Consider the following 13,239-nt stretch of genomic DNA (forward strand, 5'->3'; position numbering starts at 1 on the left):
AAAACATCACCACCACTGAAAGCTAGATTAAAGGCAAATTGCTTTTGGCTGTTTGAGTTTTTCTTCCAAGCTTTCACTGGTTTACAGTATTCAAATTTTACAGTAATTTTCATGAGATCAAACAACCTGAGGAACAACGCCCATTAATTAGAGCGACGCATACGGTGCTGCGATACTCCAAGGAGCGTGTTCCTGTGATGTAACAGCCTCTGGGCCATGCAAAGCCAATAATTTTCTTCCAAAGGTTGACACGCACCTCTCTAATGAGCTATTGCATGCACGTAATCAGCTGATTAATTCATTAGAAGAAAAAGTGCCGTTTGGGTTAGAAGCAGGATGCCTGTTTCTGCCACTGCTGAACTGCGGGAAGGGTTTCATTAGCTCATGCTGGAGGGGCCAGTTGAATCCAAACAGCTTTTTAATTGGCTGTGTGCAGAGTCCAGGGTAGAAGTTAATGCAGCTGCTAACAATGCCCTCTCCCTCCCAATTGCTTTAAATGCTCGCTCAGGTTAACAACAGAGGTGTTGCAAATGGCCATGACCTACAGCTCTCACAGACAGCAGGTCCCACGGCACGGTCTGCAGCAGACAAATTGTACAACTTGGTGACGTCAGACGTGGCACCTCCAGGTCAGTACGGAACCTGCAGGAGAGCATCTCTGCTCCGACAAGGCTCGCTGTCGGCCAGCACCCAGATGCTAGCTTGGCTGCCTGCAGGCCTTGTGGGACATGCCTCAGGCTCCCCTGTATCCTCAAACGCTTGCTTGCAGGGTTGTGCATGTGTTGCTGCTCTCCTGGGATTTGAGGAATGACGTGTCGTGCCGTGCAACATGTGCATGAAATGATATTATTGGGATTTGGAAGGCAACGTCCCCCAGGCCCTCGTGGGTGCTACACAAGGTATCAGCATCTCTTTGGTTGAATGGATTCTGAGCACCTTCCCAGAAACACCGAGGTAATCAAGGGATGCTGCAGAAGCAGGAAGGAATTCTCTGTGGACCAAAGAAACAGTGTTTTCAATCTCTTTGTACTGCAGATCAAAGAATCAATTCCCATACATACGAGACAGGCAGAATAGCACAGCACAGAGCAATGTTTACTAGAGCTGGTTTATGTTTCTTTCCTGAGCAAGAAAAACTGACAAAACATAAAACAAGATACAGTTTCTCCTGTATTTTCAATATAAAACTGTATTATTCCTTGTGGAGATTTAATATGCCAGGGATTTTGGAGGGGTTTCAGACACTGTTTTGTTTTTCATCATGTTCCAAAAACTTCCATGCAAAGGCAATGAATGATGCAAAAATTTTTGTGTAATGGAAACTCCAGACAACCATCAAAACAGGAGTTTCAGGGAATAGTTTTTATATATATTATTTTATTTTTTAATCAAATAGTTTTGCATAATGCTGCCTGTCATGGTGAAATATCCTTGTCACTAATTAGTTATTTGAAAAGAAAAAAGTCCTGGCATGTAACAGTCAACTGAGCTGCAAAGGGATACTAGGTACATGACTGAATTAACATTCTTCTATCTCGCTACAGCAATAGCTCAAAGCACGTAAGCTGTCACTGAATGCAACCCGTGAAAAGAGCCCTGCCCCTTCTGTGCTCCTGGGCATCCCCTTTGGCTGGATGGTTGCTGCCATCCTGGAGGATGCAGAGAGCAACCTGGAGGGCTGCTCTGAGCTCCCCGCTACGGCCGGATCACTCCGAGCCTCGGATGTGGTGTGAAGGAGTTAAATGAAACGTCGCCAGATGCAGTTCTTCCAGCAGTTGCGAAGCCAGGAGAAGCCTTCTCCCCACGTGCCCTGCTGATATCCGCACGTAACCAAGGGAGAGCTCTCCCTGCTCAACGTGGGGAAATAAATCCAGGCAGGAGGCTCTGTCCCTGAAATCACATCATCTCTGTATGAAGAAAAACCAAAGCCAGGACTTTGCAAAGCCAGGGTTTTCTGCACACAGGACACGGGAACGTCCGTGGTTTCCTGGACAATTTTGCAAAAGACTCAGCAGAGTCCAGAGCAGCCAGGGGCTGCTGCAAGCAGAGCCAGCTGGAAAATGCTCCTGAGGAAACATCTGCTGGACAGGCACCGAGGGAACAGGGAGCTGAAGCCCTTCACCTCATCTACTCCCCAAAACAAGGGGGCTGGCAGGGAGGGCAGCTGCTGTTCCCCCCCTTGGAAGCCCCCACAAGCCCTCTCCACCCACACCAGCCAGGACTGTGACCCTGCAAGGGCAGCTCTCCTTGGATCCTCTCCGCACACAGCTGTTTGGACATTAATTAAAATCTCCAGTCCTCCTGAGTATTTGACGGTGGGCCACTGACATCATCGTGGCAGACTGCGCAGCGAACTCCCAAACACTTCCATCCTCCAGCTGGATCGGGACCAAGGTGAGTGAGGGGATGATGAATTCTTTGAAAAGAAGAACAAATCGCTCTTGAGCAAAGTGAGAATGAGCAGCAAGGCTCTCCTGGGGGCTGACTTTAGAGGTCCTGGTTTTGCTTAGCGAGCCTGCCCGTCTCATTGGACCCAAAGAGCACGTCTGCTCGCAGGACGTAGGGAAAGTCAATGGCGCATCGAGAACACAACGGCGTTCATCTATATTCCCTCCTGGTCTCACCGAGATGAGCTCCTACTCTTTCGGTTTCAGTCATTAAACAAACCACGTCTGGTAGCTAACTGAACAGGCTGTTATACAGCAAAGCAAATCTCTCACTAACTCCACTTACTGGCTCTTTTATTAGGACAGGGCCCCCTCCAGGACGGGCTCTGCACCTGAATTCCTGCAGCACGACCGCCACCACCAGCATCTGCCCTGGCCATCCACAGCCTCCCTCGCAGCCTCCACCCCAGGATTTAGAGTGGCACCTCCATCACAGCTTTACTGTCCCCCTACTTTCAGAAGCCAATATTTTCCCTTGATAAATCCTCCCAGCTGCACATTGCTGCTCCATTCACTAGTTATGAGATCAGTGGCTTCCTTCCTGCCCCTTGTAGCATTGCGCTTCCCTCCAGCTCAGTACACTTGGTTTTCAAGACAACCTCAGGACGCAGACTGCCTGTTCAAATATGCTCACAGCACGGCTTGCTTTTCCTTTTGAGAGACTGCAGAAATTCCATCACCCCCTGCAAACTGGGAATTCAAAGTCTCCGATTGCTGCGTGCTAGGGCTGATGCTGGGCCTGCCGACAGCAGATGCTGCCCCTGCACTCACTTCAGCAGCCCTCGGGCTGGGTCTTAGGTGCTCCTTCCCATTTAGTTTTTAGCAAAGAAAATATTGTGACATTAAGAAATCAATACATCCGAAGCTTTGCTGGAGTGTGAAATAGAGCATCCATCTGGGAAAGAATTTAGCCCACTTACATCCCTGGGTCTGTGTGACTGCAGGAAAAGCACCTTTGCTACCTGGCTGGCTCTGTTGCTTCCCACAAACTCTTTAAAACAGAAGTATTACAATGAGCTTTTCTTGTTGACAGGCTCTTTCTATTAGCTGTACGAGTGTCTCGAACAATTATTGATGCTGTGGGCAACTACTGAACAGGAAAAAAAAAAAGGAAAAGAAAGAGCCTTCTGTTCAAGAGCAAGGCTATTGAATCAAAAGGAAGCAATAATATCGCAGTCCTCAGGTGACCAGCCCTAAGGTGAAAACAGCAGGCAGGAGGAACTCTTCAGAAATACTTCAGGAACAACCACAGGCTGTGGGAGCTGTAAGAAATTGCCCACTGAACAGAGGGAGATAAAAAAAGACCCCCAAAACATGACAAAATGTTGGACAATTTGCAAAACATGACAAAATTCTTTAGCGATTTAAACAACCACACTGAAATGAATAATTTAACTTGATCTCATTAGTCCACAGCATTTTCTCGTGGCTACCAGGAAGACTCTGCTTTCGGTGAGAACTTGTGTTAATCATGGCCTGGGACCAAAGCAGTTTTGCAGAAAACAACCAAAACAAAGCAGAAACAGAACGAAAACACAGCTCACACACCTCCCTAGGGCGATTACAATTATACAGAACCTGGCTTTGGCAAAGAGCTGAACCCTGCAACCCAGAGCTTGCTTTTACCAGCACTTCCACAAAACACCAATCTGCATAAAAATGAATACAGAGGTACACACACGGTTGTCTCTCAGGCACTGCGAGCTGCACCAAATTATGCAGCACCGCTTGTGTGCGTACAGGACCCCTGCAGCTGCTGATGGCCACAGAAGTGGGTACGAGCTGTGGGTTGTGCACTACTACCAGGTCTGTTCGCCTTTTCTGCCCCCGCCAGGACTGCAGCTCCATGGGGAGCCCTCGGTGCTCCCCTGTGCTGCCAGGGCCACGTGAGATGCTGGTGTCAGCACACAACCATCCAGCTTTCCGAACCCTGCCTGTCCTTGGGGAAGCTTGGGGCTGCATTTATCAGAGGGGGATGGAAGTGCGCATGCTGGTGGTGTGCTGCAGAAACAGGCCAGGGCACAGAAGGGTGTTTAATTAAGCAGAGGTGTTTTGGGGCACTCGCCTCTATGCTCCTGCGCACCACGCGCAGGGCTGAAGCCAGCACCTTATGTTAATTGCCTGGTGCAAAGCAGGGATCCTCGTGCTCCCAAAAATCAGAGGGCAGCCTGAGTCTGGGTTTGACCAAGCATTACGCATGAACAATGCTGAGCATCATGCGTGAACAGCAATGTCCCTCACGAGGAGTCCCTGTTCGCAGCCCCAAAGAGGAGCAGCCAGCAGCCTGTGACGTGTCGCAGTGAGCAGCAGCAGCGGCAAGGCAGCGCGTAAGTCATCCCGCAAGAGGCGATGCTTTATGCATGGCCTGACTCCGGCTGCGGACAATAAATAATATTTCAGTGGCTTTTAATGTTCCCTTGAAGAACACGGTTACAAAATATTGTTGTTGTGACTCATGCCTATTTGAATGGGCAGGGGACTCGGTAGCCGTGAGCTGAAGGACTAAGCGTCCCACCGTGCCCACGTGCAGTTTGGGGTGCTGTTCCCCAGGGATCCCTGAGCTCTTCCCTTCAGTCTGTGGAATTTTTCACATCGGCTTTGCAAGGTGAGGGGCGGGGGTGATCTGAAGCCCTGACACACAGACAAGCCCTCTCCTGCCATGACAGCACTCTGTGCCATCCCAGCCCCGAGGGACATCTTGGATCCACAGCTGATCTTAATTACAGCAGTGTCTCCACTCGCTGCCATCCTGCTCGCACCAACATGCAAATTAAAGCCTTGCCTGCAATTTTACACTCCAGGCTTGTGACAAATGAGCCTTTTTCCCCCCACCCTCCAGCCTGTGTGCGCGCACATCCCCTTCCCAGCGCGGCTGGAAACAGGCACATTTACGCACAGAGATCATCTCTCCCCCGCTGCGCGGCAAATGATGAAATGAAAAGATTATAAAACTTATATATTTGAAAGGGCTCTAATGGGAAAATATCCCCAATCTTCTGTGGCCTCTCTGCAGTGTTGATACAGCCTGACACAGCTGGAGGCATCCTTCACCTTCCTAGGTGTAAACAGCCAGACTTCACATACCCATTAGGTCTGTTTGCAGACAGATGGCGAGGTTAAGGGGTCTGGGCTTCCCAGCCAAGTACCCCGCACTGGGGCAGAGCTAAGAAGACCCCATCTAATCGCTCCAGCTATGGCTGCTCTCCTTAGGCCCCAGCCACATCTCTGGCACACCAGGCTTGGGTTTTATTGCACGAGCACTGCAGGGAGATGGGCATTTGTCTTTTGTCAGATCACTGCTACAAGCAGGCTTCCGCTTGGTGATGGCAGGATAGAGGGACAGCCCCGAGCAGCTGACGTACTACCCAAGATTTATGGGGAAATTTACCCCCCAGCCCTGTTCTGCCAGGAACCACAGGGGTATGTCTGACACCAACCAAACTCATTACACAGAGAGGCCTTCTGCATTCCTGCGTGGATGTGAAACACCAAGAAACTCCTGGAACAGCCATCCTGCACGGCAGAGCAGAAAACCCATCTGCTAAATTGGATCCATTTAATCATACTGGCTTTGCTTCTTTTCTGTCTTTCTTTCTTTTTTTTTTTTCTCCTTTAAGGCCCATATATTTTGACTACCTCAGCCCCATGACACAAGCTCTGTAAACACGTTTGATTGAAAATGTCAGAGTGACCATCTACAGCCCGCCAGCCGCAGCCTTCCCCCAACAGTAGCAGGGATGTGCCCTGCCATGCACTTCAGCCCTATGGCTAGCATGCCCTTTGTTAGCTACGTGGAAGCCAACTGGCCAGGCCTGCTGTCTCCTGCCCCATAGACGAGGACGATGTCCTGTCTTGCTGAAGCATGAGTGAGAAGGTGACCAGCATCATCCTGCAGCTGCAGAGCAAGTCCATAGGTCCCACACTCTGCTGCAGAGTGGTGATGGACGTTGCTACGGAAAGAGGCCAGAAAACCCTCTAGAAAGGTTGAGAAAGGTGGAACAGGTATGTCCTCGGAGGGAATAAAGCAAAGCACCAGGTTCTGCTGGCTGCTGGGCTCGAGGCTTGCCTTGAGTGCGCAAGAGACCTGCAGAGTAGGGCGGTGATGGCCTCATTGTCCTCATTTTAATTCTTCCTGCTTTGCTCAGGAAAGGAAAAGTACTGCTGTGCTCAAACTGCAGCAAGCACAGTAGAAAACAGCACCAGTAAATAAGCGTTATTTGCTCTTTAACGTGGGAAACACAACAATTTGACCTTTCCAGATACCTGTGCAACCTTCCACAAACACAAACCTGCCTCTTAGAAGGGGTTCTGGGCTACATCCAGCCTGCAGAAGCAGCATGGAGAGCACTCACGCAGCTCTAAGCAGGTCAGCTACTGCGACCAGTCTAGCCACGATAACAAACCAGGCTTGTTTCATGCAGATTTTTCCTACGAGAAGCCACAACCACCAGCAGAGACATTATCCCTTGCTTTCTTCCATAGCCGGGATGCAGACTTGGTGCGAGCAGATCTGCTGCAGCAGTGCAATTAACCTACTTGAGCAGAGCTATCCCCAGGCAAAGCACAGCAGCAGCAGGACACAGCCCCTTCCTCAAAGGGATGCAGCTTCCCAAGCACAGGAAGAACAACTTCACTGATGGAGCTATTAATCCCAGTTAATTTTATTTGGCAAAATAACCAAGAAATCAAAATGTAAAACCAGAAGTTAATGCAAGTTTAATCTTTTGCATCGATCGCCCATCACATGCTTATTTAATAGCTTAATCTAGGAGCACCCAAATCAACACTTTTCTAGCAGTACAACCACCAAACCTCGGTAAGCAGGACGGTGTAGCAACTGTGCTGTCAGCTTGTGCACATTTGGGCCATGATGGTTAACAAACCCATGGCAGCTTTGCTTTGGGAGCTTTGGCTTTTCTGTATTTAAGTCCCTTGGGAAAAGTGGCAGCTTTGCACACAAGAAGTCCTGCAGATTTTCAGCAAGAAACCAGGTTTGTGTGGGCAAGCTGAATGGGGACACACGAGGCTTTCCTTTTTTTTTCCTTTTTTCCCTATTAGTTTCTTCTTCAATTAATACGTTTTGCATTCTCTCCCCTCTCCTTTGTGCTTCACAAGCCAGCCACTAGCCTGGCTGCGTGACTGTGGGCTGGCCGCGTGGGTGGCAGGAGCAGCAGAGCTCCCAGCACACCCGGAAACCCCAAAGTAGCTCAGCCAGGCTGCAGAGCAGAGTCCTCATCCTGGGGCTTCCTCATCCCATTTTCTACCTGCACACAGAGCATCAAAACCAGGAGGCCTTGTTCCCAGCTCAGCAACCGAAAGGAAGGTGCGGAGTCCCCTCCTTGCTCGGCTTTGCACAATCTTTCCCCCAGGCTGAGCTTTCCAAGCAGTAAAAGAAGACATCCGAAGTCTGTCTTGTAGACAAGGGAAGAAATCCTGCAGGCAGAACTTGTTGCAAGTTAGGCTGGCATTGTCATGTATATATTCTGTGAATTAATGCCTTTTAGCTAAGCTAGCAAGACTTGAATCTTTTCCAGCCTGTAGGCTCATGGTTTCACTAAGTAGCAGGTATTGACTTTTAAAAAGGCCAAGATAATTTTATGATCATCAGGAATATTTCAAGCCACACAAAGCCAGATAATGACATGGGGGAAAATAGAAAGAAATCAAATCAATCCACATATATCAGGCCCTAATTACTGACTGACAACAGCCAGGAAGGAATTTTTCTGTCCTGAAGCAGCATCCCCTATGCTGCTGGACGCACGGCTGGTAAGAGCAGAGCATATTTGCCCTTCACAGGACAGACACAGGGATGGAGCAGCAAGAGCCGTGCTCCCAGGGGACATGCTGGAACACTGGGACATCTGGCACCCCTTGCTGTCCCATCTGGCCTGTCCCCAAATACCGGGGGCACTTCCACCACTGCAGAGGTCCGATCCAACCCTGCTCTTCCTGAAATAACCCACCAGCAGCGCTTCCCTACCAGATCCTGGTGGGTGCAGTTACAATGAGGGCAGCTCTTTGGGGACCCTGATGCAGCACGTCAGATAGCGGGGGTGGCTCAGCGCCGGGCAGGATTGCTCACCCAGGCTGCTGCCAGCCGCGAGGACATCGTGTTTCTGGCCGCCCACACATCCGATGGACACCGCTCGGGTGGCCGTCTAGATGCAGACAGCCCACATCCCCGGCTGGCAGGGAGGCTCACAGCTAGGCTACAAATGAACAAAACATGGGTACAGCTAAAGAGGAGATGCCGGGATGGTGCATCCCAGTGCTCTCCTGTCCCATCCACCCATGCACTGAGATGTGCTGATCCCAGCACCCCCAGAGCCCTCTGTGAAAGCCAAAAGAACCCCTAAACTTTAAATCCATTCCAATTTGCCACTTTCAAGAATGGTAAATTTGGGATGAAACACAGCAGATGAAGAACAAGTGAAGCCCCAGCTCCTTCAAAACTAGGGCAAAACCCCACAGCTCAGCAGGGGCTGGGATTTCTGCCCTGCACCAGGAGGTGGAGGAGCCGCAGTCCTGCGGCACCGCTGCCAGACCCAGCCCAAAGCTCTGAGGACAAGCACGGCAGCTAAGGATGGCTGCTGATGGATGGCTGGAGAGGGAGGAACAGCAGAAAACACATTCAGAGTGCTCCGACAGCATTTAATCTGACTAAAAGCCACGAGCAGGAGCCGATGGGAACAGCAGCCCACTGGCTCAGCGGGTACCATTTTAATGGGCTCTTTGTTCACATCGTGTCCGAGTTCCTACACTTAAGTCCTCATGCAGCTCCCCGACTCTCACGGCATGAGTGACAGATAGGGCAGCTTCTGCACCCGCTTGATGGGGTGGTATGGGGAAAGGTTCCTCCACAGCACCGGTGCATAAAAAAGCAGCAGGGGAAGCAGGTTATTAAACACACGGAGAAGGGGAGAAGAAAGCACTGCACATCCCGATAGGGAACCTCACAGACTGCTTGGTAAGAGGACAAGCATCAGCAGAGAGCAGCAGCAAGAGAGCCCCTGGTGAATACGTGGCTAAATGGGAAATTGCGCTCGCCCACAGCAGTGAGGGCAGCCACCTCAGCACCCTGCTGCCACCTCCCTTCACTGCTGGGGGCTCTGCTGGCTTCCCCCACTCACAGCCCTGGTAAGCAGCTGGTATGGGCAGGATCTGGGCACATGCCAGCCACCCTGACTCCAGGGATGTCCCAGGAGAAGCCCAAACCTCTGCTGCTTGGGCAGAGAAACTGGGGAGGGGGAGAAAAAAGGCCGCGGGTGAGCAGGGAGCCTCCTCTGAGCCATCCCTGAGTGCATTTTAATATTACGTATGGGTGGACTTTACAGCCAGGCTCCTTTTGAAAAGCATCTGATAAGGAAAGGTTAAAAAATCTTAAATTATTCTCTCTGAACTGGGAGGCTCGAGAGATGCCTTTCATGTTGCTAAGGTACTGGAGACGCAGCCTCACGCAGGCTCTGGCTGCTGCAGGGGCTTCAAGGAAAGACAAGAAGTTCGCAGGAGATGAGATTTCTTTGCACTTCTGCACTTAACACAATGCAGACTCCAGCTGGGACTAGATACAGAAGTGATGACACCCCCCATATTTTTTTTTCCCTCTAAATTAAAGAGCTGGCTGAATATGCCATTATTCAAGCTCTTTTTGCAGCATTTTTTGAACTAGGCATCTCCAGGATGCCTTGTGAAAACCGGGGCAGCATCCTCAGATGTTGTCCTTCCCCTTGCTTGGTTGGAAGGACCGAGCAGGTCTTACGTGGCCAAGTGGCTCTCAACAGGTCCTACACGGCCATCACCCAGGGCTCCCCACCAAGCAAGGTGCAAGTCCAGCAGGATGCCCACAGCCCAGGCAGGGCACATGCAGGGTGCTTGGCTCCCATCCCATATCCCTCGCAGATGATATGCCCCATGGTAGCAGGACACTGCACTGTCCATCAGGACAAAGGCTGCTGCAGGGTGTTTCGGGATGCTCTGGTCCAGCTTTGCTCAGTAGCTACCTCCATCCCCGGCCACCAGCTCACTGCGTGTCTCCCAGGGGGTGGCTGCTCCTGGGGGAGGTGCTCCCAGTGTCACGCACTGCAGCGCTGTGCCTGCTCCCTACACCCTGCCAAGAAGTGGATTAGTTAATAGGCGAGCAGGAAATATTTACTGTTTCCCATAACAGGATGTATAAAACTCCCCCAGCGCCCTCTTCAAAGGCTGTGAATGCCTTGAACCAATAATATGCTAATGAAAGGATATGGAAAAAAAAAAAAAAAGTTTTAAGACTTTGCCCTTCTGCCTTTCCATACAGCAGCCCACTCTCCAAGCCCAGAAATCAGAGGAAGGGGGGTAGGCAGGAGCACTGTCCTTGAGGGACCTGACACTGCCCTGCTCCGGGCAGCTCTGCAGCATCTCCAGCAAGAACAGGGGCAAACCCAGCCTGGGGGCTGATTACTCAGGCTAACGAGCTGGATGAGAGCTGAAGCAGCTACACGGAGAACACATAGTTATGCATCATTTTAATTATGCCTATAATAGCTTTATCTTTTTGTTACCTTTTTTCATTATTGAAAACCTTTCTTTTACAGGTACATCATAACTCTTAAATCCATCCACCAACAAAACTACCTGTGAATAATTTAACGCACCACGAGGCACCAATTCCTCCAAAACCAGCAGTCTTGGAGCCCCTCTTGGTGCCTGACACTATGATAGGGCACCAGGGTACCCCAAAGACAACACCATATATCTCCTCCACGCCACATGTGCTCGTTCAGAAGCCATAACAGAGGAGCTTGTGCAAGAAGAGCATCTCGTGGTGACCATCAATATCCAGGAGAGGTCCCTGGCAAGCACACGAGCAGGAGAGCCTGGCAGCGAGCCTGCAGCACAGGAGCTGCACAGCAAAGAGGGGAAACCTTCAGCTGCCTGGTACCTTCTGCTCTGGGCACCCACAGCACAGCCAGAGCTGGGCAAGGGTGTTCCCTTCAGCACCACAACACCGGGGTCAGATGGAGAAAAGCCAGCACGGCGTGTCAGCACAGGGGAGATCGCATGCAACTGCTAAGTGCCAGTGCCCCCAAAACAGCTCCCAGGGAGGTGCAGGCAGAGCCTCACCCCCAGAGGCAAGCAGCTTGTTGTAGCCCACAGCCAGCACCTGCTTAATGACCGGTTTTCTAACAAGGCTTGCTAGCTTTCCTAATTACACAGCAGCACAACACCTTAATTTTTCATTTGCCTGCCTCTCTTTTTCCTTCCCATAAAAACAGAGAAAATCCCACCTGTGCAATGTCTGTCCCAACACAACTAACAAGACTTGGACCACAGGCATCTGTGCAGCCAGGCTTTTACTTTCCCTTCCTTCCAGTTATTCCCACAGCGAGGCTGCATTAAAAATGCATGGGTCAGACAAAAGATGCCTCACAGTGGAAGCTCTCACTCTTTCGGTCTTGCTTCAGCAAGCAGTTGTGTCCCAGACCCAGTGAGGTCAATGAGAATTAAGCAGGTGCTTAAGTTTCTATGTTCCAGGTGTGTGAATAAATTAGTCATTCCTGAACAGTGCACATGTGCATATTTTCCCGGTTGCTGAGGCACTGTTTTTAAGCTATTGAAGTGGATCGGTCTGATTGCCACCTGGGAGAAACCTTTGCTTCTCCAAGACCTGCTTGCACTGCTTACGTCTGTGTTGCTTTTGGAAGGGGAGAGGTGCAGGGAGCTCCCCTGCCCCAAGGCTAACCGTGCCCGGAAAGCAGTGCAGTCGCTGCAACTGCCTCCTGTAAGTGAGTCAGGCCGGGAATAAAGACATTACTCCAAGGTAACGTCAGATTCTGCAGCGGCACTGATGAAAGCGCAGCTGGCATTACGCGTTGGGTGCTGGCAGTTCTCTGAACTGATGCAACAAACTAGCGGCAAAGCAGCGATTTGCAGTCAATGGCTTCAAGGTGAAGCTCAGGCAACACGAAGTTCCTCCACATCCCTCCTTCAAAACCCAGTGCGTGTCCCCTCAAAATGCAGGGGGATGCTCTGGGTTGCCCCCAGTCCCACCTGCCCAGCCCTGCGAAGGGCCCAATCCAGCCCGGTAGAGCTGGGACTGTCCTGGGAGCAAACAGCCTTTGCTGAGGGGCTTTGTCCTGGCTGGCAGCAAGCTGAAGATTCAGAAAGCAATGAGAAATTTGGGCTGTCAAAGTCCACGCTGCAGTAGTTACAGAGGAGTTTAGGGAGTGAGGAGATGGGTTAGGAGCTTGGGGCTGGTTGTTCACAACCCCAGGACCCACCCTGTTGTGACAAACTCATCCTCACGCCCTGACCCAAAACATAATTCTTCCTTTGTTCACAACTGGGAGAATTGTCCAAAAAGAAATGAAAAAAAAAAAAAAAAGATGACAAAAAAACACACACACCCAAAAAAGAGCAACCCAACCCCAATTTTCTAATGCACGTGCCCTGATGTGCAGAAGCCAATTACTCAAAACGGAGGTGAATCAATGAAAAAAGGCTCCCAGGTGCTGGGGAAGCAGCAGTTGGCCTTTCCCAGGGCTGTGTGAAGCCCGGATCAATGCAGCTTTCCGGCTGCCATCTGCGTATTCCGTCTCTATCTCCCTGTTTATTCCAGTGATGGGTTGCCAAGGTGTCAGAATCAAATCATTTGAATTTCTCTTGAAGTGAAAGGTACTCAAGGTTCAGAATTACACCTTGACCCAGGCAGATCGGTTTGCAGGAATTACCACCAATTTCTCTGGTTGCAGATTGCAAGTGTTCAGAGGCGAAGGAAAATAAAAATGCTAGTCCTTTCTTCACCTTGCAT

The 13,239-nt window shown here is 50.5% G+C and overlaps 1 protein-coding gene across 1 annotated transcript in view; it reads right to left on the reverse strand.

The window, feature by feature from the left end:
* Positions 1 to 13,239, reverse strand: part of MMP17 (matrix metallopeptidase 17) — a 50,183-nt gene that overhangs the window by 23,864 nt on the left and 13,080 nt on the right. The window lies entirely within an intron of this gene.

The sequence above is a fragment of the Aythya marila genome (assembly GCF_965140915.1).
Source record: "Aythya marila genome assembly, chromosome: 17".
NCBI lineage: Eukaryota > Metazoa > Chordata > Aves > Anseriformes > Anatidae > Aythya > Aythya marila.